Raw genomic sequence first — 21,874 nt, forward strand, 5'->3', positions numbered from 1 at the left:
TTTCCCAGCACAGAGGCACAAAGCAGTGAAGCAGGTTACCCCACCCTGGTGATTACCTCAGACTCTGCCCCATACAATTTACAGGTGCCTTTTCTACATAGGTCATGCTACTAAGACAGGGAATAAAAACAGCTCTACCCAATACACAGAAACAAATACAGGGGGCTGCCAAAATGAGGAGACAAAGAAATATGGCTCAAATGAAAGAACAGAACAAAACCCCAGAAAAAGAACTACATGAAATGAAGATGACCAACCTATCAGATGCAGAGTTCAAAACACTGGTGATCAGGATGCTCAAAGAACTCACTGAGTACAGCAACAACATAGGGAAGAAATGAAGGTTACACTAAGTGAAATAAACAAAAATCTATAGGGAACCAAGAATGCAAAGGTGGAAGCCAAGAATCAAATCAACAATTTGGAACACAAGGAAGGAAAAAGCATTCAATAAGAATGGCAGGAAGAAAAAATAATTTTAAAAAATGAGGATAGGCTTAGGAACCTCTGGGACAACTTTAAATATACCAACATAGAAATCATAGGGATGCCAAAAGGATGAGAAAGAGCAAAAAACTGAAAACTTATTTAAAAAAATGAAAAAAAAAATTGCCTAATTTGGTAAAGGAAACAGACAAACAGGTCCAGGAAGCATAGAGAGTCCCAAACAAGTTGGACCCAAAGAGGACCACACTGAGACACATTGTATTTAATGTGCCGAAGGTTAAAGATAAAGAAAGAATCTTAAAAGCAGCAAGAGAAAAGCAGAGAGTTACCTACGAAGGAGTTCTCATAAAACTGTCAGCTGATTCCTCAAAAGAAACTTTGCAGGTAAGAAGAGACTGACAAGAAGTATTAAAAATGATGAAAAGCAAAGACTTACAACCTAGATCATTCTACCCAGCAAAACTATCATTTGGAATGGAAGGGTAGATAAAGTGCTTTCCAGACAAGGTAAAGCTAAGGGAGTTCATCATCCTCTGTTGGGAACCGCCCTGACTGGTATCAGAGGCTGAAACCCCCGCCAAGCTAAGGCTAAGGGAACGCCCTTGGAACTGTAAGCCGGCAAGGAGACAAAAGCTTGTCTTCCTGGCAGGAATGCTGCTTCTGCTGCTTTATTCATGACTGAACCCCCAAAAGCTTGGTCGGTTAGCCAAAGACGGGTAAGATTCCCCATGGGGGAATGACCTAAGCCAGGCACGATCACTTTGGGAGGCCCCCCAAAAGAAGGACTTTGGGGGGCTGCAGCAAAAAGGGGGTGATGGACCCTCACTCCTCGGCTTTGACAAAGTCTGAGTTCTCAGCGTCTGGAAGAAAATATCCTTATCTCTTGGTTACCTAGTTCCCTTGCTCCACCTAAGCCTGAAACAATGACAGGGTGTTGCAGCTCGGTACTGAGAAGTGCGGATTTCCCGGGGTGATCAGGCCTAAGAAAGAATATGTAAATTACTGTGAAACCTTCTTTGTTTAGAATGCTCTCAGGTGAATGAGAAGGGTCTTAGGAGGAAGTTAGTTTGTTCCTCAGTCTTACAGCTCTTTGACCCCCAACTCAATAGACCGGCAGAGTTCTTTGTTTTCTATAGTTCCTTACTTCCCCCTAATGAGTACTGTACTTTACCTGAATTATTATGCAAAATGAGCCTAATAAAAGCAGGTATGGACGGTAAATCAGCGCGCTCCCCACTGGGGGGGTGGCCATTTCGTCCCTACTTCCCCACAGAAACTAGTTTGTCTCTGTGCATGTGTCGTTTTTTCTCGCGTGTTTATCGTCGAGCCATCCATAGCGTTCCGTGGTCACTGCTGGCCGGTGACCCACGTGCAACAATCCTCAAGATATTATTACATGAAATGTTAAGGGAACTGATTTAAGAAAAACAAGATGATCAAAACTATGAACATTAAAAGGGCAATAAATTCACAACTATCAAGAACTTGATCTGGAAGAAAAACAAATTAAGCAAATGAGCAGAACAGGAACAGAATCATTGATATGGAGATCATTTGGAGGTTTATCAGCTGGGAAGGGGAAGGGGAAGAATGGCGGAAAGTTACAGGGATTAAGAAGCACAATTTGTAGGTACAAAATAGACAGGGGGAATGTTAAGAATAGCATAGGAAATGGAAAAGCCAAAGAACTTATATGCATGACTCAGGGACATGAACTAAAGGAGGGAGAATTTCTGGAACAAAGAGAGGTATTGGGCAGAGGGGGAAAGAGGGGGGAAATTGGGACAGCTGTAATAACATAATCAATAAAATATTTTTAAAAAGGCAGAATATCTATACACAATTTTTTTTTGTATTAGTCATACTACCTAACAGGCACTAGGAAATTGTACCAGAGTTTATAAACAATACAGATAGTAATTTAGTCCATTTGGCTTACTCAAGATCAAGTAAGCCTTAAAATTGTACACAGAGCTGCTTCTATACTGAGCAGGAAAAATCACCCAAACACATTGCAACCTTATTAAATTTTAGAGTAATGATTTCTTGCCTATTTTATATTTTAATAGCTTATAGATTATTAGGTTTTCAAGCTATATTTTAAAATTTTATATTCAGTTTTTCACTACTTCCACAAGCCGAAATAATTTATTTTCTTACATTTTTGAAAGGGTTTATTATTTTATGTGCCATAGTTATTGATCTGAATCAAATCTTTCTTACCTAATTCAACAAAATACAGTGGAAATAAAATGTGACTATTTACAAATGTTAACGCTGCTATAATTCAAAAAGAATCTGCCAAACCTACTTTATTATAAATAACATTGTATATTTTTATAAGACTCTGATAATACCTACTTCAAGTATAAACATTCTCTGGAAATTTGTCAAAATAAAAATTTACCCATAAATAATATTTTCAGACATGAAAATGTTAGTACATTTCTCTTCAATTTTAAAACTGTCTCAATATTCATGAAATGCATGACAGTTCAGTAGTTGTTTTCATGAGTTGTGCTTTCATTAAGGTGCAAGACATTAAACACCTAGGAAGATTCTCACACTATCTTAAGGGAGAAATTTTAGTAAAAAATGAAAGAGGTACATGTTTTAGCTGAAAAAGTCACTTACTGCTGATAAAGAATTTGTAGTAGAATTTTCCCAAAAGAACAGAAGAAAGCAATATGAAAAGAAAATTAGTGTTCATCAAGAAATAGCCACCATGGTATGGAACAAAAATCACAAAGCCAAAATTGAACAACCATCAAATTTCTATACAAAATCTAAACATACAGCATCTGTAGTTCTAGTTATCAAATGCTGTGCAACACAGTACCCCACAACTCAGTGACTTAAATAACAGTCATCACTCATTGCTTCTCATGGTTTCTGAAGGTCAGGGGTTTTGGAGCAGCTATATCAGGGGTTTCTGTCTCTGGATCTCTCCTGAGGTTGGGGCTAAGGTCACACTGAAGGCTTCTTTACATACATGACTGGAACAGAGCCAGGAAGACTCTAACTGTTAGGTCACCCTTCTCTAGCTTTATGTATTACTGCTTTGTGGTCTGTCCAGCATAGTGGCATCAGGGTAGTCAGATTTCTCACATGTTGCCTCAGGATTGCCAAAATTATGTCCCAAGAGAAAGAAAAAAACAAGCAAAGGCAAAGTTCTTTCAGGACCTAGCCTTAAAACTCACCCAGTCTCATGCTGCCACGTTTTATTGAGCAAGCATTCACAATGGTGAACCCAGATTCAAGTGGAGGGGACATATACTTCACCTCATGATAAAGAGATCATCATCACACTGGAATAAGAACATGTAGGATAGGACATGCTCAGATGTGCCCATATCTCTGGAAAATCCAATCTGCCACATTTAGCTGCACAGGTTACCTACATTTGGAAAAGTAATTAGCAATATAGTCTGCAAGGGAAGAATAATAGCCAAATTCCAATGTCTGCTTCAGGCTTACAACTTTAATTGGGAACAATAAACACTGGTTAACTTAAAAGACCAGACATGATCAGAGACTCCATCTTCAAAAATATTAATTTGGTTAGAATGTGTATGAAAAGTAAAACTATAATATATAAACTTCAATTACAATTGAAATGTTTTGTCACTTTCTCTAGAATACCAGTGTCTTTAAAAAAGACACAATGCTTCACAATGAACAATTAACCCTGACAATTTCAGGGTAGAGAGGTGCTTGCTATTCTTCCCTGGGGGAATTGACTTCCTTTTGGAGTTTTGCTAGAAGAAACCTTCAGCAGAAAATGAAAAAGCTTCAAAGATGGATCAATTAATGACAGACCAACCATTCATCCAACAGATATTTACTAGGTAGCTACCATGAGCCAAATATTATGTCAGGCACTGGGGACACAGCAATGAGCGAGTGAGACAAAAATCTCTACCCCCTTATGTTACAGATTTCAACCCTTACTTCTGTGGTGGCCACAGAACAGCAAGCATGTTCACTGGGTTAGTGATAAGTAGTGGGGGGAACTTAGGATGCCCAGGGGAAACTCACACATTTTTTGAGGGGGTGGGGGTAGTTTGAGGAGAAGCAGCCTGCAAAAGAAACAGAAAGGGAGTTTCTAGGACATAGGAACATAGAGAAAAAAGGAGAAACATATAGTTCCAAAGAAGAGAGGAGTTAATTGTGTGAGTAAGCTCAGGGCTGAAGACCACCAAACATAGCTTAGAAAGTGCTAAGATATTTTGGAAAACTCATGCTATCTGAAACAGTCCCTAAATGTAAGTAGATACTGTTTATTTTCTCAAGGTATAGGGAAGGCTTGGTATGTGTGTGGAGCAAAACGTTAAATCATGTTCTCTGTGGATGAGATGATCCAGGGCAGAGGTTCTTGACCTTGGCCCCTCACCACCACTGAGTCAGCAGGTAGGTGTGAGGCTGCCACAAGCTGTTTAGGTATAAGAAAGCAGGGGTGGAGCGGCCACAGGTCTATGACTAACAAAGCCCCGGGCAATGTCACCTGGCCCTCACAACATCTCACAATGGGTCTACATCGATATGTGTCAGTGAGGGAAGAATTCTGGGAACTACCACATGCACTAAAACAGTTATGCTAGTTATTTAAGTTAATGAGAGAGAATTCATGCTTTTACATGGGACACCAAGAGGTAGTGAGTGAGGAAGAAAAATGTGATTCAGAGTGTGGCTCTGGGCTTTGTCCACCTCATTCCCCCCACTTTCTGGCTCCACAGCATTAGTTATGCAGGACAATTACTTATGTCTCAGTTTCACCATCCTCAGAGTGGGGATAATAATAGCACCTCTATCATTGAGTTGTTGCAAAGATTTGCTCAGGAAGCGCTGGTTGTAAAGCTCTCAGCGCTGTGCCTGACACATGCTGACATAAAGGATCAATAAGGGCTTCCCATTGCTATTTTGGTTGTTCAGTGGCTCTTAACGGTATAGGAAAAAATGCTCTGGCTGGACTTCTCAACATTCCTAGATCTTTCTGATGACCTGGTTTCCTTAGCTGTAGTCACCTAGGTCAGTTGGATGTTAAATTCTGTTCTGACAAGTCTTAGACAGTCTGAGAATCTGATGCGATGGAGCAAGGCCTCTGAGCTTCTCTCTCCCTTTGTCTGAGCAACTTCACTTTTCTCAGTATTATTCACTGGGCTTTGGCATAAAATCATGTTAAACAGCAAATGGGTATAACACTGGTGTCAATGGCGTCTAATGCCTCAAGTTTCCACAAGTTAAGGTGATGGGGCAAGAGTCACTGGAGAATGCAGATAATCTAAGTAAGAGCTAAATAGGACACAGATAAGAGCTGGATCATCACTAAGCCAAGGTGTTCTGTGTATAAAGTTTCACTAAATATCTCACTTCTAATTAGTCTTGTATTCCAACTGTGTAGTTACAATAGGAATATTTTAGTATCAGCAAAAGCAAAAGATAGCTTTAACAGGTGTTTGCTCGGTGAATTCAGGTATCTTACAGTGGGCAGATGATGAGGAAGACTGTGTCCCAGGCAGTGTTGAGTAGTGGAAGATCTTTGAATCAAATATGTTGAGTTGAAACCACTTCTCAGCAGCCTTAACTTTGACAAAGTATTTAGCCTCTCAGAGTCTAAATATCCTCATCTTTGAGGTGGAGAGATTATACAAGTTCACAAATTCTCCCTGAGAGTCACTTCTCTATTCATCAATACATCTAGTAAATATTTATGGAGAACTGAATTTATGACAAGCATGGTGCAGGATGAAAATACAATGGTAAGCAAAAATGACTACCATCATAAAATAATTTCCAAACAAATGTGTACCTGCAACCATTAGTAGTTTATAAGATGACATAAAAAACATATCTACCAAAGTTTGTGTTTAAACAATTGGAGACACCTAATAAATGCTGATTGCCTTTTTTCTTGACTTTTCTTTCTTTATAGCACACTGAAATTATAATTAGTATGAGTGAAACAGACCAGGGTTTGTTTACATGTGACTCTCTCTTGTTCTCTTCAAACTAACACTCTGCTTCCTATTCTCCCAGCCTTGCATCCTGAATCTCTTGTTCTTCAAAACTGTGAAACAGGTTCAGAGAATGGAGACAAAAATAAAAATAAAAAAACTGGGAGGCTAAGTATCTTATAAAAGTTCAGGGTTAGGGGAGAGGAAGCAAAGGGGAAAGAAAACTGGGCTATGCCAGAACCAGAGGGAGAGATTGGAGAGTTGGTGACTGAATGTTCTGGAACAGCTCCAGGGCACCAAATTGTTGAGAAGTAAAGAAATGTGGCAGAGGGAAACCAATGAGCCCCCATTCACTGGGAGATTCAAGTAAAGACTGAACTTTCTTTTAGTTAACCTTAAGTATGTGAGGTTTACTTTTTGCATTTACCTCTAGGTAGTAAATGAAAGACCCTAGGACCTCAAGATGCATTTGGAATTCACAATATCAAGCCCATTGCTCTCCTAAAAGCTGGAAAGGGGAGAGGGTTACAAAGAAGACTAACTGGGAGCAGAAAATGTGTATCTAAAATGCATCCCTGAAGATTTCTCTGAAGGGACAAACTCCTGCTGCATTTAAACTTAAGTTACAAAGTAAGAAACACCGATACTTGGGATACTTTTACATGCCCACCTCAAAACCATGAGCGCTTCTATTAGTAACCTATACTCTGATATCCAGTACAACCTTCCAGAAAAAGACAGCAGGTGCAATGTTCTGTGGGACCTCACCACATAGGGGGCCCTCCTAAAATGTCAGGACCATTCATTGTCTTGATAAGACCTGTGAGGAGGCGAGAAAAACCATTTCAAAAATACTTTGATCCTCTATTTATTTTGCCTCTTATATTTTCCTTTTGGGCCAATGACTTTCTTAAGACACTAATAATTTACACTTCAGGCAACCATAAAAATATAATAATACTCCAAACAGTAATTACTGCCCTGGTGATGGACTCAAGCCTCTCAAACAAACCCAATTAGCTATAGACCTATCTACCTTTAGGCCAATGATGAAGGCAAGGCACTGGACTAGAACTTGCCTTCAGTTTATTGTCTCTATTAGCTCTGGCATCTCTGTCAGTTTCTGAGACCCACTTCTGTCAACCTGGCAAGGCCCAGAGTAAGAAAGGAAAGGAAAGGCTCACACAGTTGTCATGGGGAAAAGGACACCAACTAAGCATCAGTCAGTATGCCCAGAAAAAGAGCTCGGACTTTCATTGTTTTCTGTCATTATTTTGCCAGTTATTGAGCAGTTTTATTTATCAGTACATAAAACAGTCTCTTTTAAGCTTTCCACAATGCATGTGTTTGGGATAAAGGCTGACAGAAAGACAGATTAAGAAATAAGACTCATTCATCCTTAATCAAAAACATTCAAAATAATTTTTCTGTAAATATCTCATTCTTCTCCTTCCTGATTCTTTCTTCCCATTGCTGAGAAATATTTTATTTAGCTCTTTGGAAAAATCCATATTTTATAGCATTTGAGAAAAACAGTGTTTCTTGTAGACATGCTCTGTAATCATGGTTTCTTTCCACAAGCATCCAGGAGGAAAGCCTGCTTCTGTCAGCCATCTTACACATGGGCCCTCACCAATGGCTGTGAGATACTGCTCCCAGGCTGACACTGAACTCTTTGTGTTTAATCAGTTCTCCAGGAGAAAGTATTCAGAATGTTCAGGTGCAGTTCTCTATCCTCAGTTGCTAAGCACTGAAATCACTGCTCCAAAGATACCTGTAGTGAACCAACATCTTGAATGGAAAACATAACCTTAAGTATCTTACTTTGTTCCTTTCTTCAATAGTCCTGCTCTTGAAACATCCTTTGTGGGATAGTGTTAGGTTGCCAGAGCTGCCACACCAAACTACCACAAATCTGGTACTTAAAAAAGTACTTAAAAAGCAGCATTTTATCATCTCACACTTTTGGAGGCTAGAAGTCCACAATCAAGGTGTCAGCAGGTTGGGTTCCTACTGAGGGCTGTGAGGGAAGGATTTAACCTTGGCCTTCATCTTGTGTCTTTTCATGTCATTTTCCTTTTGTATATATGTCTCTGCATTCAAATATCCCTTCTAATAAGGACATCAATCATAAGGGATTAGGGTCAACCCTAATGACCTCATTTTAACTGGATTCCTTCTGTAAAGACCCTGTTTTCAAATATGATCAATTTCTGAGCTGACTAGATGTTATTATTCCAACTTACTTTTTTTTTTGAGGGGACATAATTCAACTCACAACAGGGACCAAGAAAAAAGTTGTGACTTTTAAAAAGTAATTTGTCAAAAAGAAAAGATTCTATCACCATACATTTCTCTGTTCATTGCCTTCATTAAGCATTTATTCTGTGCTTGGCACAATGCTATGCAATGGGGAAACAGAGAGAAACAAAATGCAATATCTATGCTCCTATATGTACTTTCTCTCTATGCCCAACCCTCCATCCTGTAGAAATATGGATGGGCTAGAGCACAAATCTTCCAGTTGGGAAGCATTTCACCTTCTATTTCCTTCTCCCTGGACCTGGTTAAAAAGTGCTATCAGTGGTGCCAGAAGGCTGGACAGATAAGGCACCCTCATCATCAACCCAGAACTTTAAATTAGCATAGAAGTGACTGGTCTGCTCTTACCCATCTCCTTGGTACATTAAGCCCATGATAATTATTTTACTAGAATTCTGTATAAATAAACAAAGGAAAACCACCCATCTTCTTGTCTATTTGATAATAGGAAAAATGGTAATAGCATCCATTCTTTTCTAATGGTTTCTTTGTGGCACCGTGTCAGGCATTCACCATGCACAATTTAATGCTATTTTTTACAAGATGAAATAGTTATTATTAGATCCATTTTACAGAAGAGAAAGAGAATGCTGAAGCTGGAGAGAGATTAATTATTTTACTAAAGCCATGAGCTAGCACATGGTGAAAGTAAAATATGAACTTGGGATGCTCAATGAAAACCCTACAGTCCTAAGCCTTATGCAGCAGTGCCTCATTCAGCATCGAACGTCTGTCAGCTGTCCGATGTTATGCTGTACTTGTTCTGTGTATGAATAGTGAAACGCCTGTCTTCACCCCAAAACTCTATGAGTAATGCCAATCACTTAGCATTATACCTTACACTCATTAGAAAAAACTTGTGGTTTTTTTCTCACATCTACACATGTGACATAACATATTCAGTCAAAAAAAGCCTGAGCCAACTGATTAGTATGTGATGTTTTGAAAAGCCTAATGGTTCTTTACATGAAACATCTGACATGTGCAGCCCACTTAATTACCTGGTTGCCTGTGCAGCTTCAAAAGAGTAAAACACTAATCCAGATGACTGGCCAATGTAGTAAGTGGTATTTTAACACCCATTCAACCCTCAAACTGTGAGGCAAACATACTTACCCAAAATCCATTACTTTCAATTTTTCTTTTATCTGTTGTAAGTCAAAACCAGAAAAATTGATTTTTTGCTTTGACTTCTGTTAAAAAGTTTATTCCCAAACAGATTACATTTGCTGCTTTGTAGCTCAGGGGAAATCTCACAGCCAAGTATAACCCTAAAATCATGAAAATATGGTATCAAGAAGGTAGAAGGATTTGACAGATCTTTAATTATAACAGTGTAAATATGTTTTGACAAATGGGCTGCCTTTTGTGAATTAGACTTAAATGTTTTAATACCTTGATTAACCTTTACACACTAGCATCATAGAAAGTTTTAGGACAATGTCTCCAAACTTCTTAGTAGGAGATGGCATTGCAAATACATGCAGAAACTCCTGGAACATCATTCAGTGATTTTTTCAATATGTGTGCCCAAGTTCCAGCTCCCTCACAACCCTGCACAGTAAATGTTATCCTTCTTGCCTTCTCCACTGCCAGTGAGCCTTGATTACACGTCTCAACAATGATGGAAGAAGAGGAGGGGGAGGAGGGAGAAGAAGTGGAGAAGGAGGGAGAAAGAAGGAGAAGGAGAAAGAAGAAGGAAGAAGGAGGAGGAGGAGGAGGGGGAGGAGGAGAAGGGGGAGAGGAACAACAACAACAACAACAACAACAACAACAACAACAACAACTAAAGAGGTCATAACAATTGATCTACCAGATAAAAATCCAGTTCACATGATGCAGGATTTTGCTGGCAAATTATGACAAATAAATGATGATAATGAGACTCAAATACAGATCCTATATCTCATTCCATTACAGGAAGCCCTGTTCTAAATGATAAATTGACAAAAACAAAAGCGCTTATCTTAGGTCATCTTTGCTTCTTTTCAGATTATTGAATTTTGGCATTGTGTGACATCTGGTGAAAATACTGGGATGAGTCCCCATGCCAAACCCTATGAATACTTTGAGTTTATAAGACCAAAGTCACAGACAAATGATTTCACTTAAAACTTATCACTTAGGAATATCAAAAAGGCAAATGCTAATAGATTATTAGTTTTGCCCAAAGTGTTATCTGCCTTCTTTTGCTTATCCTCATTGGCCATTGCAAAGAAGGAAGAAAGGAAGGAAGGAAGGAAGGAAGGAAGGAAGGAAGGAAGGAAGGAAGGAAGGAAGGAAGGGAGGGAGGATGGAAGGGAGGGAGGGAGGGAGGAAAGGAAGAGAAAAGGAAAAGGAAAGAGGAAAAGAAAAGAAAAAAGAAGAGAGAAAGATGGGGACTATTGTTTAAAGGGTGCAGAGTGTCAATTTTACAAGATGAGTAAATTCTTAAGATCTGTAATAAAATGTGAGTCTACTCACATTTAAAAATGGTTAAGATGATACAATTTATGTTGTTTTTTCTCACAATTAAAAAATTTTTAAAGAAATGAAAGAGAGAAAAATAATTCCCTCCCCTCTCCTCTCACCCCTCCTTCCAGAGAGATATGTGTCTTCAGTGGGGATGGATAGATGTGAACATATTTGAAGAATATTTATGAGGCAAAACTGAAAAGATTTGGTGTATTACTAAATGTGGGGAGGAAGAAAAGGGAGGAAGAAAAGGTGAGTTCCAAGTTTCTTGAAAAACTGAAATACAGAATGGGTGAAAAAAGTACCTTTGGAAGAGAGCAAGGCTAGAAAGGCATAAGAAGTCCACCTAAATAGCCACCACCAGCAAGAAGCCGTCTCTGTGGCTCTGGAGCTCCGGCAGGAGGGGGAGGGGGAAGATTCTGTGTATCTCTACTGGGAACTCTAATTTTTGGTTAAAATTGAACTTATGTCCTTCTAAAATCCTTTTCTTCTTTCATTAATAATGACAAGCTTGTATTTGCAGAAGTATATATGGATTTATCTTATGTTTTTTACCTAATACTTTACATATGAGTTAATTCTAGACAAGCATTGATAAGCATTAGATAATTTGCATAAATGAAGAATAAGTAACACAATAGAACCCTTTAATAAAATTGTTTTTCAATGCTTTCATACGTTTCATTTACTAGTTCCCAATAGCTTTTTTAAAAAGCTATTTTCATTTTATACATGGCACTTTGACCATTTGGCAGAATCAAAAGCTGACTTTAGGCAAACAGGGTGTTCGATAAACAGATGGATTTCTAACAGAACACCCATCAAGCCAGCTGTGTCTGTCAATGAAATTATCAGCACCTGGCAGCATCTGCAAGGCCAGCCTGCCATCAGTGTTTACAAGTTGGAATTGGACGGGGCTCAGCAAGATGACTGCAAAGGTTTGTGCAGCACCTGTCTAAGGTATATATGGCTGCCCCTGGGCAATCACATTCGTCCTCCCTTTTCATGGACACTAGGACTGGTTCACAAATTTAGGGTGAAAAATAAAAAAGACAAACAGAGGTAGCCTCTGGCTGAGAAAGGACCCTCAAATGAGAAGTACCCCATATGGGAAACAGAACAGGGAAGAAGGGAATGAAAAAGACAGGAAACCACCAAACAAAGCCAGTCATGTTTTACAGGTAGCCAAAGTGCTGAGCTCTCAAAAACAGTCTTTCAGACATTTTTTTAAATCAGAAATGTTCCTGACAAACTTGCAAAGACCTCACACCAGTCCTTCTGATGCAAGTTTCCCTTCCAAGGCATATTGCCACACAGGGCATAGTACCTTGAATGGAACTTGGTGACTTGTTTATCTGACACAGTAATAGCTTTCTCAGATCCAACCATCCCTTTTATGTATTACAAGATAACAAAAGGTTATGTGATTTTAGGAAATTGAGCATATAAACAAGTATATTCTCAGCATATCCAGTGTATATTAACTGCCCACTTTTATCTCCTAGAGCTTGATGTGTGAAGGTAACCAACTTAAGTACATTGAAGAGATTGCATTCACATAATGACATGTTGCTAAGAATTTTTTGTATTTCAAAATGCAGGTATATTACAGTAATGTCCCACAAACCACAACAGTAGGTGAATAGCAGGCTGCCCTGAGACTTATGAAGGCTAATTCTGTCCTCAATTCATTGCAGAGGGAAAACAATATTACAGAGATGACAAAACAGCATCCATATTGTGATACTGTGTGTTCTTCCTGAGGCTGGTGGTTGCACATAAAGCTATAGAGGTGACTGTTTGTCACCTCTAAGTGCTCAGGTTGGTTTCTTGCTGCCCCCAAATGTCCATTTTAACTACATAGGTTTACATTGACCATGTTAATTCCTAAAACAACCAAAATATATCATGTTTGATTTCAGAACTCCAGCAGTTAATTCAAAGGTAAGCTTTTGGAGACTGAACCACTGAAGATAATGGGGAAACCATAAAACAGCCCACAAACTGATTTCTGTGTTTATTATTCTTAAGACTATGCATAGAATGAATTGAAATATTAAGTCTTCCTTGTTCTTGGGTTGAACCTACTATACGTAAGCAGTGAAATTGTGACAACTGGAGCAGAATATCCAATCACAATGGTCACAATAATAGCTAACATTTATACAGCAATTACTTCCATTCACTCAATTAATCCTCTAATAATCCTATGAGGTAGGTACAATTACAATTCCTGCTTCACAGCAAGAAAGTAGCATGCTAAGGGAGTCCCAAAACTGGTAATTTGCAGACTGGAATTAAGGCTGATTCCATCTGACTCTATAGTTTCTGCCATTAATGCTATACTTCCTCAAGCAATTAATTCATTATATTTTAAAATACAGATATGTTAACTTGTGCTGGTTGCCATAACAAAATGCCATAGACAGGATGGCTTAGATTATGGAAATTTATTTCCTTATAGTTCTAGAGACTGGAAGAAGTCCAAAATCAAGTTGTAGACAGGTTAGTTTTTTCTGAGGCCTCTCTCCTTGGCTTGCAGATGACCTTCCCTCTGTCTGAGCTCCTCTCTGGTGTCTCCATGTCTGTCCTAATTTCCTCTTCTTGTAAGGACACCAGTCAGACTGGGTTAGGACCTATTCTAAGGGCCTCATTTTAACTTAATTGCCTATTTAAATGCCTTATCTTCAAATATAGTCATTTTCTGATACATTGGAGATTAGAAATTCAACATGAATTTTGAGGGAACACAGTTTAGCCCTTAACAGCATGCACATTATGGTAATACTCCACAAAACACAAAGTGAGGGAATGGCAGTATTGCCCTCTGGCTTGTGAGGGCTTAAATATAGGGTCTTATTTAACATTTTCTACATATAACAAGTTCTTAGAACATAATGTTTAGAAACTATTCTTATCAGAAGAATGAAGGGCCTTCAAGAAAATGTCCTCTAATTTTTTTCACTGTAATACCCTCTGGTGATGCTACCTGTGTTTGGGAGTTGTCATCATGATTCAGTTTCTGCTTTAGAAGGAACTTCAATTTGGGCATTTGAAAATGTGATCATGAAACCATAATTGTACATTACGATTCCAATTTTGTCACAGTTTGAGCAGAACTAATCCTCACTGTTTGTTTTAAATATATATATATACACACATATATTTTAAAGACTTTAATTTTTGAGAGCAGTTTTAGGTTGACAATGAATTGAGAGGAAGACACAGAAATTTCCCACATATCCCTCTCCCCACACATGACTAGCCTTCCCTGTTATCGGCATCGTTCACCGCAGCGGTACACTTGTTACCAAGGATGAGCCACACCAACACATCATAATCACCGAAACTCCACAGCTTACTTTAGGGTTCCCTCTTAGCTTTGTACATTCTGTGGGTTTGGATAAGTGTGTAATGACATATATCCATCATTATGGTATAATATAGAGTATTTTCACTGCCCTCAACATCCTCTCTTCTCCACTTATTCATCTCCTCCTAACCCCTGGCAACCACTGATCTTTTTATTGTTTCCATAGTTTTACAAACTGTCATGTAGTTGGAATCACACAATATGTAGCCTTCTCAGATAGGTTTCTTTCACTTAGTAATATGTGTTTAAGTTTCCTCCATGTATTTTCATGTCTTGATAGCTCATTTCTCTTTAATGCTGAATCATATTCCATTGTCTGGATGTACTTCTCACTGCTTTTTGTTTTAGTGCTAGGTATCTCACACTGTGCTGGGTAAGCTCCTCGACCCAAGCACAGCAGTCTAGAACTCTCCCAGATGGCGCTGTGCTTTCCCTTTTGATCCCTTCTTTCTTGATCTCATGCTATCTCACTCTAAAGATACAGGTATTTTTTTTCAAATATTTTCCATGTATCTCATTACATGTATATATTATTGAAAAAAACACAATATATTAATTTTTATATGTTCAAATGATCTAGATGGTATTTTACTATAAATCTTGTTCTTGTTATAGTTTCTTCCATCATTATATTATGAAAAACACCTATATAGGTACATGTAGCTCTCCACCTGTCCTGACCAGTCCAGCAGCCATTACTCATGTGGCTGCTGAGCACCTGACTCCTAGCCACTAGACCATCAGGGAATCCTAGCTGCTGAGCATCTGAAATGTGATTAAAGCAAATGAGGAATTGCATTCTTAATTCAACTTTAATTAATTTAAGTAAAAAACTAATATTGATTCAATTATTAGACCAATTTTAAGTACTTTTTTTAACACCTTGACTATGTAAATCTACTTTTTTGAGTTGCACATTTTCTGAAATCTAAATATGTAAATGAGGATCAAGTATTTCAAATGAAAATGTAGCATCTGAGTGAGATGTGGTAAGTGTAAAATATACACCAGAGTCTGAAGACTTAGAACAAAAAAGGAATGTAAACTATATCATCAATGATTTTTGTATTGATATATTAAAATGATAGTACTTTGGATATATTGGCTAGAATAAAATATTAAAGTTCATTTCACCTATTTCTCTGGACTTATTTAATGTGGCTACCAAAAGCTTAAAATATCACCTTAAATTTCTATTGGACAGAGTTGCTGTAGGTTTTAATTCCCCTTGACTATTACACAGTATTCTATCATAAGCATAAACCAAAGTCTTACTTCACTATTCCTCTATAAGCAGGCAGATGGGTTGCTTCTAGTACTTTTCCATACCAAACATCCTCCCCAATTTTTGTTTTGATATATCCTCACTAATGACTTCTTATTACCTGACTTTATAATTTTTTTAACCAACCTCATGGGTATAGAGTAGTGTCTCTTATTTTAATAGCTATGTCTCTGAATACTATAATAAGACTAAATATCTTTTTAAAAATGTATTAGCCATTTCAGCTTCTCCTTATAAAAAGCCCATTTTATCTTTTGCCCATTTAAACTTCTGCTTCTTAATTAGCAGGAGTAGAAATGTATGTCCTCAGTATAAATCCCTTGTGAGCTATTATATATATCTTCAATAATTTCTCTTAATTTGTCCTGTTAGTTTTTCCATGGCTTCCTTCATTGAACACAAATATTTAATTATGGTTTAATTCCTCAAATTCTACCTTAACTATTTTAAGAAATATTACCCCAGCATAAAATTGTTTTAAAAAGTCTTGTATTTTCTATTCATAGTGTTATATTTCCACCTTTCATATTTAGATCTTTAGTCCCACAAATGTCCACAGCACTTAGTGCAGGTGGTTCCCCACGGTTCTGGCTGGAGTCAGGCACTTCCCCTTGGGAATCTGATCAAAGCTCTAGATTCTCTCACCAGAAGAAAACACAAGAATGTGATGCTGCACATGCAGTCCCAGAGAGCTCTCAGACTCTATGCCAAGCCGTTGCACATGGCATCCTGTGCTCCATGGAATCCAGGTTAATGATCCTTAAGTGTTACAAATTCTACTACTTATTCTAATGCTTTATTGCATTTCCTATGGCTGTGTTCACTCTTTATATCCTGGATTATCTTATATTCTCAACTAGTTTATGAGTTCCTTAAGGCCAGAGACTTAGAGTCAGATATCTTCAAGACTTTTCATAGTACCTGACAGCAAGAAATGCCCAATAAGTCAGTCCCTTAGCAATTGATATCTCAGAAACTGGACTCAGTCAAGACTGTGGTTTATTATCCCAAGAGTTACTCTAAAGAGGGTTCAAAGTTAATCCACCCATTCAACCAACATTCATTGTGCTGGCCCACTGTTCCTGGGCTAGATGCCAAAAAAATAAGTGAGGAAAAAGACACAGATTGTGCCCTCACAGGGTTCCTAGTCCACTGGGGAATACAGAGGAGAAGCAATTATAAACATGGCATAATTGCTTTGCCCAAAGAAGGGGAGGGGCTTTGCAAGTGCACTGGGACAGGGACCTAATGGGGCTTCTGTGGTGGGCAAGGGTGGGTTTCTCAGAAGCCACATATAGGCTGAGACCCAGAAGATGAGCAGAAGATAGTCAGGTCATCTAAGTATAGCAGGAAAGAAAAGAGGGATTCCTGGAAATCACTCTGTGATTAATACTGTGAACAAACTAGAGTGCTCCTGCTGCTTCTGAGAATCAGAAAAGTAGCAGGTGGAACATTCGGCAAGAAAGTCAAGCAGCCCTGTTTCTCACAAACACAAATCAATCACACTACTTCCCATTTACAGCCCACTGATGGCTTCACACCTAGAGCAACCAGATAAAATACAGGACACCCAGTTAAATCCGACTCTCTGATAAACAATGACTTTTTTTTTTTAGTGTAAGTTTGCCCCATGAAATATTTGAGCCATACTTAGATTAAGGAAGTATTTGTTGTTCATCAGAGTCCAATTTAACTAGAGATCCTATGTTTTCATTTGTTAAATCTGCCTGTCCAGTGAGGTTAAAATTGTACTTAAAATATGATCCCCATGTAACCTGGCTCTTCTTCACATTCCCAATCTCATTTTAGTTCTCACTCTTCCTTGCTTACCATGCTTCAGACACACTGACCTATGGGGAGTATGAAAACATGCCAAGTTCCTTCCCACCTGAGCACCTTGGTTGCAGTATCCTGTCTCTGTTAGGAATGCTTTTTCCCTTCTTTCTTAATATGGCCAGTTCCTGCTTAGCTATCAGGTTAGATGTTATCTCCTTAAGACACCTTCCCTAGCTATAGTATCTAAAGTACATATACCATTTATTTCCTCATATATATAGTATATATGTTAGTCAATAATAATAGTAATAATAATAATATTTTTTTACTATTGCTTAACTCTCCCTTACATAATACCAAGCACCTCTTCTGCTTTTTGTACTTTTGTATCCCAAGGATTTTGTAATCTGCTGGTCACATATTCAGTACCCAGCAATTCTTTATCAGATAACAGATTTCTTACATTAGTACTTTCCCTGGTGTTTCCAAGTCACATGTTTGCCTGTACATGCAATCATTCATTAGTATGGGTGCTGGTCAAGGTAAAACACATTGCCTGCACAGAGAAAGTGTCACATATGTTCAAAGAAAGGTGAAAGGGCTACCAGGATGAAGGGCAGTCAAGAGCCCATCCACTATAATGTCTTAGGAAAAAATCTCTCTAGGTGGATAAGAAATTGAAGAGAAATCAGATTTATGTTGGATGAAACTCCCCACATTTTTCTCTTTCCAGCCAGGAAGTAACCTAAGTAACTTAGGCTATGCCTACTCAGCCTTCTTCTCCATCTCTTAACTACGTCATCTCCATCACTACACCTCCTTCAAACAGTCCTTTGCTAATGTGACCTTATATGAGGCTCACAGGGTGAAAAAGCCTAAATATTAAATATAGAAAAATGTTTTATTAAAAACATATATACACATATAATTACTATTCTCTTTCCATATACTTTTTAGTATAAATCTCTCCACAGTCCTACTCAAATTAGGCATTTTATACATATGAATCAGAAACCATGTATGTCATATTCTTTGAAGGGATTAACTGAAGAGAAAAAAACCACCCACATATATTTATTAAGAAATGAACAAATGTAATGATTTTAATAATTGAAAAAATAATTATGAGCTATTACAAGCAGTAAAATCAATTTCACTTGATAATAACTCCACATGAGTTATTTATCACTTTTAATCATAGAATTTATAAAAATTTTGGATTAGGTTCAAGTTTCTTTTTAGAACCAAATGACAATTGCCAACAATTATTAGGAAGTAATAGGCACATACAAAAGCAAAAGAAAGAAGAAAGCTTACACATTTTAAATTACAAACTTAAAAGAAATTCAAACATAAATAAAATCTGGAAAGCAATTAATATGTGTGTGAGATAAAACGGAAGTGCCAAAATCAGATTAGAAAAAAATATAAGGTTTCTCCTGACAAACAAATGGCAGAAAGAATGTAAGTATATTCTATAATTCTGTCTCCACAAGGCTAGGATACTGCTCTTCAGTCCAAGCAAACATTTTTCAATGAGCACCATGGTTTTTAAATTATTGGTACCCTTATCATAATGATGGGGCAAGGAAGTCCATCTTGACAGCTGTACATTATTTTCCCTAAAGATAATATTGAGAAATAGACATCAAGACTTCTGCTTGATCTGCTTATTAATAATACCAAAAACAGCATTTTCTGAGCACTTCCCAGGTGTCGGGGTTCCGACTGAACACAGAAGAGGAGTCTGAAAGGGCTGCCTTGTTTTCTTTATCCTTGTGGCTGCGGTGGTGGTAGTTGTTTGTGACTTCAGACCTCTTCACACACTAAGTCTTCATATGCAAAAGTTTTAACTCCCACCCTTAGCCTCTCCAACAACAATGACATTTCATCACCTGTTACTGGTGACAAATGCAATTTTGTTGTAAATTAAGAAACCAGTGAAGTGAGAATTGGATGCCTTTGCTGCATGCTCCAAATTCTCACTGAATGTAATGTGTGTGTGTGTGTGTGTGTGTGTGCATGTGTGTCTTTGGCCAGAGTTGGCCAACATAGAAAAAATAAAAACTATCCTGTTATTATATGATTCTCCACAGAAGTAAAAAGAATAGATTCCCCCATTCCAAAGTACAGCTTCCTATCTTGGTGTCATATCTGAAACACTTTTCTTACACCAGGCAAGAGGTACCCTTAATTATGAGGGTACTCCTCCTCTTGTGTCGAGACACCCCAGCACACTGTTGGGATTTTTCAGTAGGGACTACATTGTCAGCTCTGGCTTGCAGCACAGGGAAGTGACATCTTGAGTAAGCCTGTTCTTGTCACTTTTCCTATACTTTGTCACATGCAAAAACACCTGTCAAACACTATCCAACAAATATGGTTTCAAGGATGAGGGGAAAAATAAACACTTTACTGTGAAAGACTAACTAGAAAAGACAAAGAGATGTCAACTGACAAATGCGTGGTGATAGGCTTTCTTCTTCTTCCCAATTTTCAGATTTATTCCTAAGGTTCCTGGCCAATTTCTATGTCATGAGAATGGTGCTGCACAGAGCTCAAGTACCTTAGCATTTGCACCAAGAAAAATTATATAGCAAATGAGAGGAAAGTAGAGGGAAAACTGACATTTTCTGGGACCTGGCTAAATGACAAACACTGAAAAACAGTTAGACAAAGTTCCTGGATTTTAATTAATCTTGGGGACCAATATGTTGAAGAGGCAGGCTTATCATCATTTTACAGAGAAGCAAACTTTAGCTCAGAGAGGTTAAAAATCTTGCCCAAAGTCACACAGCTAATAATTAGAGGAATGGGAAGTGTATCTCAGATCTGACTACAAAGCTTACATTCACCCCCCATGCACCACAAGCCCTCTCTCGACAGCTTTGAAGATACCAATCAAGGGCTCTCGTAGACTCAAGAAGTATTTGAATCATCTGGCCAATGTGAATATGTGGAATAACGTCCAGATACTAATTCAAGAACACCAGCTTTAAGGTGTGGGAAAAGCTACTCAGGAACTACCAAATCTCATTCATGTCCTCAAAACAATAACTCAGGACTAGTCCCCATCTTCAGGGAGATATCTGGGAATACACTTCTGTCAGCACCAGCAGCAATATGCAATTTGTACACGCAGGGCTCTGGGGAAAGTGTGGAGTGCGGGGTCAGTGTACAACATTTCTGCTTTACTCCTTTAAGTTCAACATGGCTGTAACTCTTCAGAGACACACAGAGAGAATGGATTATACACAGGACTTTTCCCAGAAATTTTGGAGTAGATTGGAAAGCTCAGGTGGCTTCTGGTTCCATTACTTTTGATTTATTTGTAGCTAAAAATTTTCCAACTGAAACTATTTACTATATTGAGGGCAGAGAAAGGAGAAAAGGATGTGGTTGGTGCTCATTTTTTGCTACTCCCACCACCCATCCTGATTCTATTACTTGCTGGACATTCTTCACCAGAAACTCTTCTGCACTCCTCATTCTGCTGCAAGTTTAGATGTGCCCAAACAACCAGTAGTTGCATTCCAAGCATATGCTTCTGATTCAAGTGCCTTAACAGAGGAGGGCGTGTGTGTCTCTGTCATTCTGCCAGCCAGCTCCCTGGCCAGCTGCTGAAATGGTGCCACGTTGCCTCCATATCATACAGATTTTACACCTGATACCAGGAAAGCAGAAGCATTTCTGAAAGAGTCTTTGCTGCCTTGGCAGGAAAATGGAAATTGCTTTTTACCAAAATGAAAAAGCTTTTTTCATGGGAAGCAGCAAAGGCAGTTTGAAAGAGGCACATTTTTTCATGGAAGAGGTGTTTTCAGCAGGGCAGACAAACAGGCATGCTTTCCTTTCTCTCCTGAGATCAACCAGATCCATGAAGTCAGCCATTCCTGTTTGTGGAACAGATGAGTGGTAAAAGTCCTAGAGGCCAAACCTCTTGCTCTGAGACTCTTACCATTCCTGCCTGGCTGTTCTAAATTCCATGCCCTACACTGTAAGAAAAATACACTCACTATTATGTACAGTAGTCATCCCTTTTCCAAGGGAGGTAAGACCACCAGTAGATGCAGACAATACTGAAATATATATAATGTTCATATAAAATGTTTATATATATGTTTTATAATGTTTATATATAAAAATATTTTTCTATATATACATACCTATGATAAAGTTTAATTTATAAATTAGGCACAATAAGAGAGTAACAACAACAATAATAAAACAGAACAATTATAATAATAGACTGCAATAAAAGTTATA

General features: G+C 38.2%; 1 protein-coding gene across 8 annotated transcripts in view; it reads right to left on the reverse strand.

Annotated features, from left to right (window-relative positions):
* FHIT (fragile histidine triad diadenosine triphosphatase) overlaps positions 1-21,874 on the reverse strand; it is a 1,461,545-nt gene that overhangs the window by 311,993 nt on the left and 1,127,678 nt on the right. The gene's annotated exons all lie outside the window — the stretch shown is intronic.

Source organism: Phyllostomus hastatus, unplaced genomic scaffold (assembly GCF_019186645.2).
Source record: "Phyllostomus hastatus isolate PE091 unplaced genomic scaffold, TTU_PhHast_1.1 phas_contig_16, whole genome shotgun sequence".
NCBI classification, from domain to species: domain Eukaryota; kingdom Metazoa; phylum Chordata; class Mammalia; order Chiroptera; family Phyllostomidae; genus Phyllostomus; species Phyllostomus hastatus.